Source organism: Rhamphochromis sp. 'chilingali' (genome assembly GCF_963969265.1).
Source record: "Rhamphochromis sp. 'chilingali' genome assembly, chromosome: 5".
Lineage (NCBI taxonomy): Eukaryota > Metazoa > Chordata > Actinopteri > Cichliformes > Cichlidae > Rhamphochromis > Rhamphochromis sp. 'chilingali'.
Window position 1 is genome coordinate 19,632,610 of NC_137932.1, and position 9,506 is coordinate 19,642,115.

Here is a 9,506-nt window from a genome sequence, read left to right on the forward strand (position 1 = left end):
TTTATTAGTGTTGACAAGGTATTTGAGATAACAAAGAGTTGAATAGTTATACCTAATGAAGTAGCCAATAAGTAGTACCTGAAATATATGTCATAAAAATTAGGTTATAACTTGGTATATTATAAAGTGCAGTATATGCCTTGGTTTGGCCAGCCCACAGGGTAATATGACCCTTAACAAACCACATTTCACCCTTGAAATTTTAAATAAAATACAGTTCTGGACAAAATGTCTGTGAAGGTTCTCAGTCATCCAGGTCATTGTAGTCAAAGGAGCTTGCAAAGAAAAGCGTCTGGACTTCTTTAAGTTACTTGAAGACGTTTCTCATCCGAGAAGCTTCTTCAGTTCTAAGGTCAAATGGTGGAGAGTCCCAGATATAGTTCTGGACAAACACACATGCCTTAATAGATGATGGTAAGGCTCCCTAAAGTAATGTGATATTTTTCAGTAAACTACTTCAAAATATCATGACCTGTGAGGAGAACTCACTTTTAAAATGTTCCAAAACTCCACCGTTATTCCCTGACTGTGAAATAAAAAACTGAAACTGAGAAGATCATTAGTAAAATCTTCTGCCCTCACAGTTCTACTTACTATTCTTGTGAGTAATTGGACTTCAATTTTCCAACTTTACAGAACACACAGAAATACACTCGGCTCTTTCTGCTCTTCACTGCGGTGTTTTGAGAGCAGTTTTAACACCTATCTGGCTTCCCACATTTCTCTCTCATTCCCACGTCCCCACCTTCTCCAGCGCTCTGTCACCTTTGCCTATTATCAGCTTGCCTTGACTTCAGATGCAGTCACTCTGCAATGATACAATAAAAACTTCCAGCAGGAAGAAGTCTCTACATTTACTGACCCGAACACAATTTGGTCATACGCTGTCCTGTTTGCTTTAGTCCCTGTCACTCTAGCTTGTTCTAAGCAGCGAACCATTTTGGATTTTCATTAGATTTAAGTACCAGTAAGTGGTAAATAACATAGTGTGGAAAAGGTTAGCTAGCTGTTGTGGTACATCCACAGCTTTGATCCATATTCTGTTAGAATCTTTAAAAATTAAAGTCGTACAACCAAAAGTTCAAACCTGTCCAAAGAAAATTATGCTTTGATATGATATAAAACTGTTAGATTCCTGGCCAGTGAGATACTGAGAGGCTACTGTGATGTTCCTAATTGAGCTGGCCTAACTGCTGTACAGCTCTGATTCACACTTCTGGGTGGTTTGTTGACCATATGATGGCCACAGCTGCAGCATAATTAAAAGGGAAAAAAAACCTAATTTACAGTGTGAACAAGATACTTCTGCAACCACTGGTTCCTAGTTTGCAACTCTGTTGGACATCTTACTGTTCTGAGAGAGGATACTAGACAAGCATCAGCTTGTTTCCACCCTAATTTGTGAGCTTTTCTCCTCTCTTCTAAGGATTTCTTGAGTGTTATGAAGCCTCTCCTCTCCTCTCCTCTCCAGTAGGGAGGGCAGGGAGCTTTGTGATAACCTTGCCCTGTCATTGCGTTCTTAGAACAAATCTGCTCTTATCAGGATCTTGTAGCAGGCAGCAAATGCAATTTCGCAGCTCCCCCGGTGGGTCCCTGCCTCAAATCCTCCACGGGCAATCTGCCTGTGTGATCTGACGTCTTTAAGAGGGACTTGAACCGAGGCAGCATTAGCCCATCTGACAACTAGCTCTACCTCTGACAAAGCGTCACCCTTGCCTAGTGCTCTCTCTTTTTCTTTTTTGTTTTTACACTGATTGCTTTCCATCTCTTTAATCCTTTCTGTATATTAGGAGCTCTACTTTCCTGCCTGACTGTCCTTCTTTCTGTGTCATGCCACTTGTCTGTTTTCAGGCCACAGATCACAGGAATGCATTAGCAGCACCTCCCGTCTATCATGTCTCCTTGCCTCCTCTCTCCGCATCACGTTGCAAGTCCCATTCTTCCACATCACAGTGTGATCCTGCTGCTGCGGACCTGAGAGGGTGTGTGTAGGAAGGCCTGTGTTGAAAATGTACTTTTCATGTGTGTTTAGATTTAAACTGGTGCAACAGTGTGCAAAAACATTTTTCTGACTGTTCATTCAAATGCTAGTCGAAGGCAATGGTCACAAAATGTACACGTTAATCAGTTTTGAAAAATATCACTCGTTGCAGCCTTGTCTCTGTATCTATGAAGCACCTTGAGGCGACTTTTTTGTGATTTGGCGCTATATAAATAAAATTGAATTGAATTGAATTGTCTACTTGTAGATTACCCTCACCTAATTGATCTCAAAGAACACAACAGTGTCTGCACCTCTGTTTCAACTTTATTAGTTAGTTCAGTTGTTAGCTGGTTATTTCACACAGAAATTCTACTATTTCTAAATTGGAGATATCTGAAAAACATAGTTTAGAACTTAAACATTTGAATTTTCTGTCAAATATCAGCTGACCAGAACAAAACAAGACTCGCCATCTATTGCCTCACTTCTCCTGGCAATAGCCTCACAAGCCAGATGAAAGCTGGTGTGCGTAAGAGTCATGAACCCCTCAGAGAGGGATTATATGGTGCTACAAGACATTTGTACTATTATGCAGAAGTGGATCAGAAAGCTGAAAAATAAAATGTTTTAGCATTAGTCTTTTATTCATTTGATATTTGCTTTTGGAGCAAAGAAATAAGGTAGAATAAATGTTCAAGTTCATCTAAATATAAAGGGAGAGGGAAGTCATGTTTGATTAACTGCAGGGTAAGATAAGTTCTGCTAGCAATACCTTTAAAGTTTAGCCAGAATCACAAATTGCCATGTTTACATTTGTATTTTACAAGCAATGTGCAAACTCTTAATTTGTGCGCTTCAGGCAAATATTTAAAAATCTTGACAGAGCTGTTTATTTTTTCGAATGCTTAGTCATACAAATCATCCATATTTAAAATATTCTAGGTTCAATCAGAAAGTTCTGCAAATACACCAAAAAAAAAAAAAATACAAACTTTACCTCATATTCAACTTTGGATACTATTCCATGCAAGGTTGTTTTCTTGGAAGCACTGCGCTCCTGCTTCTTTGAATTATTCCCTGGAATACTGTATTGCTTCACTGTCAAACTAAGGGCGCTTCGCCTTGGATTTTATTCTGGTGTTATGAATAGCAACAATTGTGTTGGTGTTTCCAGGAAATCTGTATTTTTTATTTATTGTGAGCAGGCACACAATGGCACATTGTTTGCCCCAAATTAGAGTATGATGGATATACAGTAAGGTATTTGCCTGTTTATTAGCATTTCTAACGACTAACAAGATTAACAAAGAAGTAAAGAAGATATAGGAGAAACACTCTGCAGCTGTTCAAGTGTTCATGTTGCATACTTTATTCAGCCGAAGACAGTTTGCAACTTCCCTGCTGGCAGTGTATTTGGAATACAGCAACCGGCCGATGTCAGGTCAGTTGTGCAGAATGAAAATGAGTACTCCATGACTGCTTAGCCATAAAAGAAGATTATTTTTAAACGGTATTATCATATTATCTTAGTAAGAACTTAGAAATGACTACACATAGCAAGTATTTCAAAGATCTGTTTGTTTCATGTGCCTGAAAGAAACAAATCTTGGCCAAAATATCTGAATTTTAAATCATTAAATATCAGTATTGGCCTTAAAATATTATATCGGCTAGCCTCTGCCCCAAATGTTCTTCATTAAATGCATCAGGACATTGTGCTTAGATAGTCTGAGTGTTGAAAGGAAGACAACATGAATGCTACTGGCATGTGTCTGAACTTCAGGCTCAGACACAGCTGAAATCTGCTGTTTGGTCACTGGGTCACAGACTGATACCTGCCCTTTGTCATCAGTGATGATCTATTAGCCAGCTAGCTGGCTCTATTTCAGTTTGAGGCGAAGAAATCGCATGTTCAAGTGGTCAGAGATCATCCAGACAGCTCTAACACTGTCCAATGAGACTATCTTGATTGCCTTTTGCTTGCAGTAGACAGAACTGTGGAAGTTTATGATTTCACCTCATAGCTGAACTTTAAAGGGGCTGTTGACCAAAATATTAACTATTACTTTATATACACCCAGGAAAGTAGGCCTACTATCCAGTTTCATTCTGCCAAATCGAGATATCAAATATTGTCTTCACAAAACTATATGAGACATGTTTACCAGGCATTGTGCATAAACCACAGACCTCTGCTGACAACACAGAATGATCATGTACATTAATTATTTAAATTAAAATGTTTTTCTTCCAGAACTTGGTGTAGTTTTACAAAGGATTGTTCTTGCACGTACTTTAGCTGACTGAAAAAAGAAAGTAGAACTAATTGGTACGGATATGTGCTGTTTGGCTGATGATTAAAAGTGTCTGATCTCACATTCCATTTAAGCTGCAGTGATGACAGAATGTGAACCTTCTGTTGTGAAACAAGCTGGTGATAGTGACTGGAAGAACTGATATTTACATTTGCTGAAAAGCCATCCCGCAGTTCTGGCAGATTTTGACAGCTTATGTTGACGGCTGCACAGCCATGGCGGAGGTGTGAGCTCTGCTAAGTGCTGCTTTGTTTCCTGTATTTGTAACATGTTCAGGTAAAAAAAAAAAAACATTGAGAAATGCAAATACAAATTATGGAACCTTTCTGGTCGCATCTTCTGAAAATGTAATAACAAAATCACTCTTGAAGCTATTTGGTGTTTTCTTTTGTTATTTCTTTTTTTTAACTGTTGATTGTGGTGGAAATGCTCAGCTAGTTCAGGTAAATGAAAACCATGAATGATGTTATTAAATGCAGCCTTTATTCTGAATCTTATCAACCACTCAAATAGTCCGAAAGCCTTAAATCACAGCTTGACTTTTTATGCAGTATATATTTTCCTTGTGAAATATATTTTAGCAAATGCAAATATTGACTCAGTAATTTTATTTTTCGCTACAAAAATAGGTTCCAATTTTAAAACCTTTTGATGGAGAAAGGCATGCTGGTAAATATATTACTTACTCCCTTTGTTTGTTTGGGTTTTTTTGCAAGTTTCTTATAGCAGTTGTTAGTCAGGCAACAGCAAAAAAAGCAAAACTCAAAGTGGTACTCAGAAGAGGAGAGTCATGGCTACTGAACGGTCTCACGCGCAGACAGTTCTTTCGCAGAGAACAAAAGGAGATTTATTCACCATACATATATATATATATATATATATATATATATATATATATATATATATATATATATATATATATATAGTGAGTTGGGAGGGGGGTCCAGGGCTCCAGGGAGAGAAGGGGGGGAATCCACACACACACACGCTTCCTCTTCCACACAATCACCGCCACAGCTCCTCCGCACACACGCACTCCTCTTCAGCCGCACTCGCTCCAAAACTCCACACACGCTGCCACACTTGGGCAGGTCCCGTGATTTGGTCGAGAAGAGGGATATCTACACACAGAAGTTAAGGTTAGTTCCACAGAAAAACACATACAAGGGCTTCTTTTTGAAAATGCCGAGAGCATGAACTCAGGAGGTTCAACGTTCCAGCGGTGAGCTGCTCAGTGCCACTGCCTTAAATAGCAGCTGGGGAAATCAGCCAGATCAGCAGCAGGTGGACACAATCACACAGGTGCGTGGGCCAAGAGCGAGAGCCCGTAACGAGCTCCACCCAGGCAGAGAGGAGGAGGAGAGACAAAGAAAACAAAAACTAACAACAACAACAAAACCTGTAGCCAGCGTGGGCCAACCAGAGAGACACGGGGACCACGACAAGACAAAAGATAATGAGTATGCAGCCCTTTAAATACGATGAATAAATACCATACTTATAGGCTGGAAACATGCACTTATACAGTAATATATATGTGATATATCTGGAAGCTGGTCCACTGGAAGCTATTGTTGAATGAGGACTTCCATAGATGGGCTTGTCACCTGTCCAGTCAGTCTCTGAGGACCCAGGTTTCCGTTTCTTGCTCCTTGCTTACAGACATTAGAGTCGTCTTTATGTTACTTCAGCAAGGCTGGAAAAAGCTGGAATAATATTGCTGATACTGATATTACTGATTTTTTCTATATGCAATTAGTTTTGCACTTACAGTGTGTGTGTGTGGGTGTGTGTGTGTGTGTCTTTGTGTAAGACACAATGTGTGATGCTGGCGGTAAAGGACCAAACGAATATCTGCCTGGGGGCCTATCACAGAGTCGTTAAACCTCTGGGTCAGGCACTCATGCTTTATAGTACTTGGGTAAGTGCACACACAGAGAGACGTGCAATGACAAGTCAAAATTGTACCATTCTGTTTATGGTGAGGATTGCTGGGGTGCACCTGCCATGAGTAGATAGCACCCCCGGGCACTCCTCAGTGTAATCTGTCTCTCAATACATGGCCTCCACTTAGTTTTCCCACTTCTGTAGTTTATGTTGGACTGACAGCTTTAGATTTTAGTGTTTTCCTGTGGTTTTTGCATTAAGGCCTTTTCTCAGTAGCACATAGCAGGAGAAAGAATGTATTAGAGGCATTTTCAATATTGTAAATAACTGCATGGGCAGGAGTCACTACATATGACACGCATTTGCTCTGTGTGAAGTTGCCATACTGTCACCTGCACAACTCATAGATTGGCAGAACTGGACATCACACAGACTTTATGCTGAAGAGCCGGGACGTTAAAAACTATCTAATGGCCAATTCTAATCCATATCTATCCTAGCATGGACCTCAAAGGAGTAATGTCCAGAAAGGTTCAGGGCTGCAACGTGTGCGTGTGTAAATGGCTGCAAAGTGCTAATTGTACTTTCTGCGTTTTGAAGTCTGTTGGATCTGCTTCTGTTCCAGTGACATGAATCTTGACATCAGAGACAGAACAGGAAAGATTACTCAGCTGTGGTGTCTCCAGTTACCTGTCCCCCATATGAGGCCACAGTGGGCAGAGCCATATGGGGGACCCACAGTTCCTAAGTGACCATATTTCCTGGGTGTGTTTATATAACAGAATATAATCAAGAGCCTAAGAGTTCTAGACCAGTGTTTCTCAAGCTTTTGGAGCCACGGCACATATTTCACATCAGAAAAAGCACACAGCAAACCACCAAACAAAAATGTCACAAAAAGCATATTGATCATTTTCCCCCACACACCAGGTATAGCAGAATTGGCTAGGTTTGTCTCCAGTATACTTTTTTGCTTTCTTCTGACCACTACTCACGCTAGGGCCTTCATCTGGGTCGGAATTTGGACTGCTTTTTCTTTTCCAATATTTATCTATTGCTATTACGCGCTCATCTCACAGCATGACTATTATGTCATTTCTTCTTCATCTTCTTCTGTTTTACTGGCAGTTGGCAACATATTCTATTAGAGCAGGTAGTTGTACTGCCCTCTTGTGGAAGAGAATGTAATTGTTCTCCCCGTTACTCACGGTGATCCATTAGACTACTAATCAGGTGGAACCAGGTAATCTTCCACGGCACATTATTTGTTGGGAAACACTGTTCTAGACAGTCGGACTTCTCTTTCCAAAGGAGTCACTCCTTGGTGGCTATGAGAAGAAATGCAGGATTAAAGCACTACTGCACCTGCTTCACATTTCACATGTGGAAGCTACATCTATCTTTTCTATGTAGCTGATGGTCCGACCAAAACATCAACCTTAGAGTAACATTTGCAGGATTAAATTTTTATTTCTATACAGCTAGGCTGTGAGACCAAAAATATACACATAAAAAAAGAAAAACATCGCAGCTGTAAAACTCTAAAATCAGCTTTGGCTTCACTTTCCTGCACTGTGTGCATCATAAACCAACTGACATTACATTCACAAGCTGTTGATTTAAGTGTCTTTGAACTTAGTGCTGACTTTGGTCTGAGTGTTTCAGGAAATGCCGATCTACTTGTCACAAGGAGTACACTGTACTCAAACGGCCTCCACCCACAATTCATTTCAAATTAAATCAATTTGTTTTCCTAAAAGTTTGTATATTATTGTGTACAGACACAAAATCCTACCTGACAATTGTTGCTGACCAACTCCTTCATGACAACAGAGTGCCCATCTTCTGATGGCTGCTTCAAGCAGGATGATGCACCATATCAAATCATTTTAAACTGGTTTCTTGAACATGACAATGAGTTCACTGCACTCGAATGGCTTCCACAGTCACCAGGTCACAATCCAATAGAATAGAATAGAACAGAACATTTGGGATGTGGTGGAATAAGAGATTCACGTCATGGATGTGCACCCAACAAAGCAGCACCAGCTGAGCACTTTGTTGAATCCATACCACAAGGGTCCAACCCAGCACTAGCAAGGTGTATCTGATGTCTGGTGTAAGTTTTAAAACAAGGCAGCTTATTGTAAATGTCAGTAGTGTTCAAAGGAGCTTGCAAAGAAAAGCGTCTGGACTTCTTTAAGTTGCTTGAAGACGTTTCACCTCTCATCCGAGAAGCTTCTTCAGTTCTAAGGTCAAATGGTGGAGAGTCCCAGATATAAACCTAGTGGGAGTATCCCCCCACAGAGGGACAAAAGGACCCCCTGATGATCCTCTAATCGCCTGAGCCAAGGTGTGAAACTGGGTGTGGGTCCCAATCAGCCAGAGTTTCGGGTGAGCTCATTGTGAAACCTGGCCCCACCTTATCATGCGAATTCCTGAGGTCAGATGGCCCAGGATGTGAGTGGGCGTTAAGGCGTCTGGGAAGGGATCTCAAAACTGGATTATAGATGGCAGAGAGTTGGTGTCGTAAACCCCCGCCTCTGTTCAAAGATGGTCGCTCACAGTGGACATAGATGGCTTCTTTCACTCCTCTTTCAAACCATCTGTCCTCTCTGTCCAAAATGTGAACATTGGCATCCTCGAAAGAGTGTCCTTTATCCTTAAGATGCAGATGGACTGCTGAGTCTTGTCCTGTGGAGGTGGCTCTTCTGTGTTGTGCCATGCGCTTGTGAAGTGGCTGTTTGGTCTCTCCAATGATATTCCAAGAAGCTTCTCGGATGAGAGGTGAAACGTCTTCAAGCAACTTAAAGAAGTCCAGACGCTTTTCTTTGCAAGCTCCTTTGACTACGATGACCTGGATGACTGAGAACCTTCACAGACGTCAGTAGTGTTCTTTACTTTTTTAGATCAACACAGGAGATTTCCCTTACATGACTCCCAACTGTCAAATAATATAAAGTTAATAATCTACATTGAAATACCCCACTTTACATTTTTCCTCAATACCTTGAATTTACACTTTGTATCATGTGAAACTTTTTTTTAAATGACCAAAGACGGAGTAGCAGAGAGGGATCATTCAGCCTACTTTTTAAACTTTAATATATTGAAATATGTACGGAATAATTCAATATTTTAATGCCAGTACTCACTTAGCCATTCAAGTTAGTTAAGAATATTTATACTTCTGTGGAGTAAAAACTAAAGCAGGACATGGTTAGTTTTTCATAACATGAAGACTGAAATTGCACAAACAACACAAATGTTTTTTTCATTTCACACTAAACTTTTATTGGGGATTTTCTTTGACTATGCTC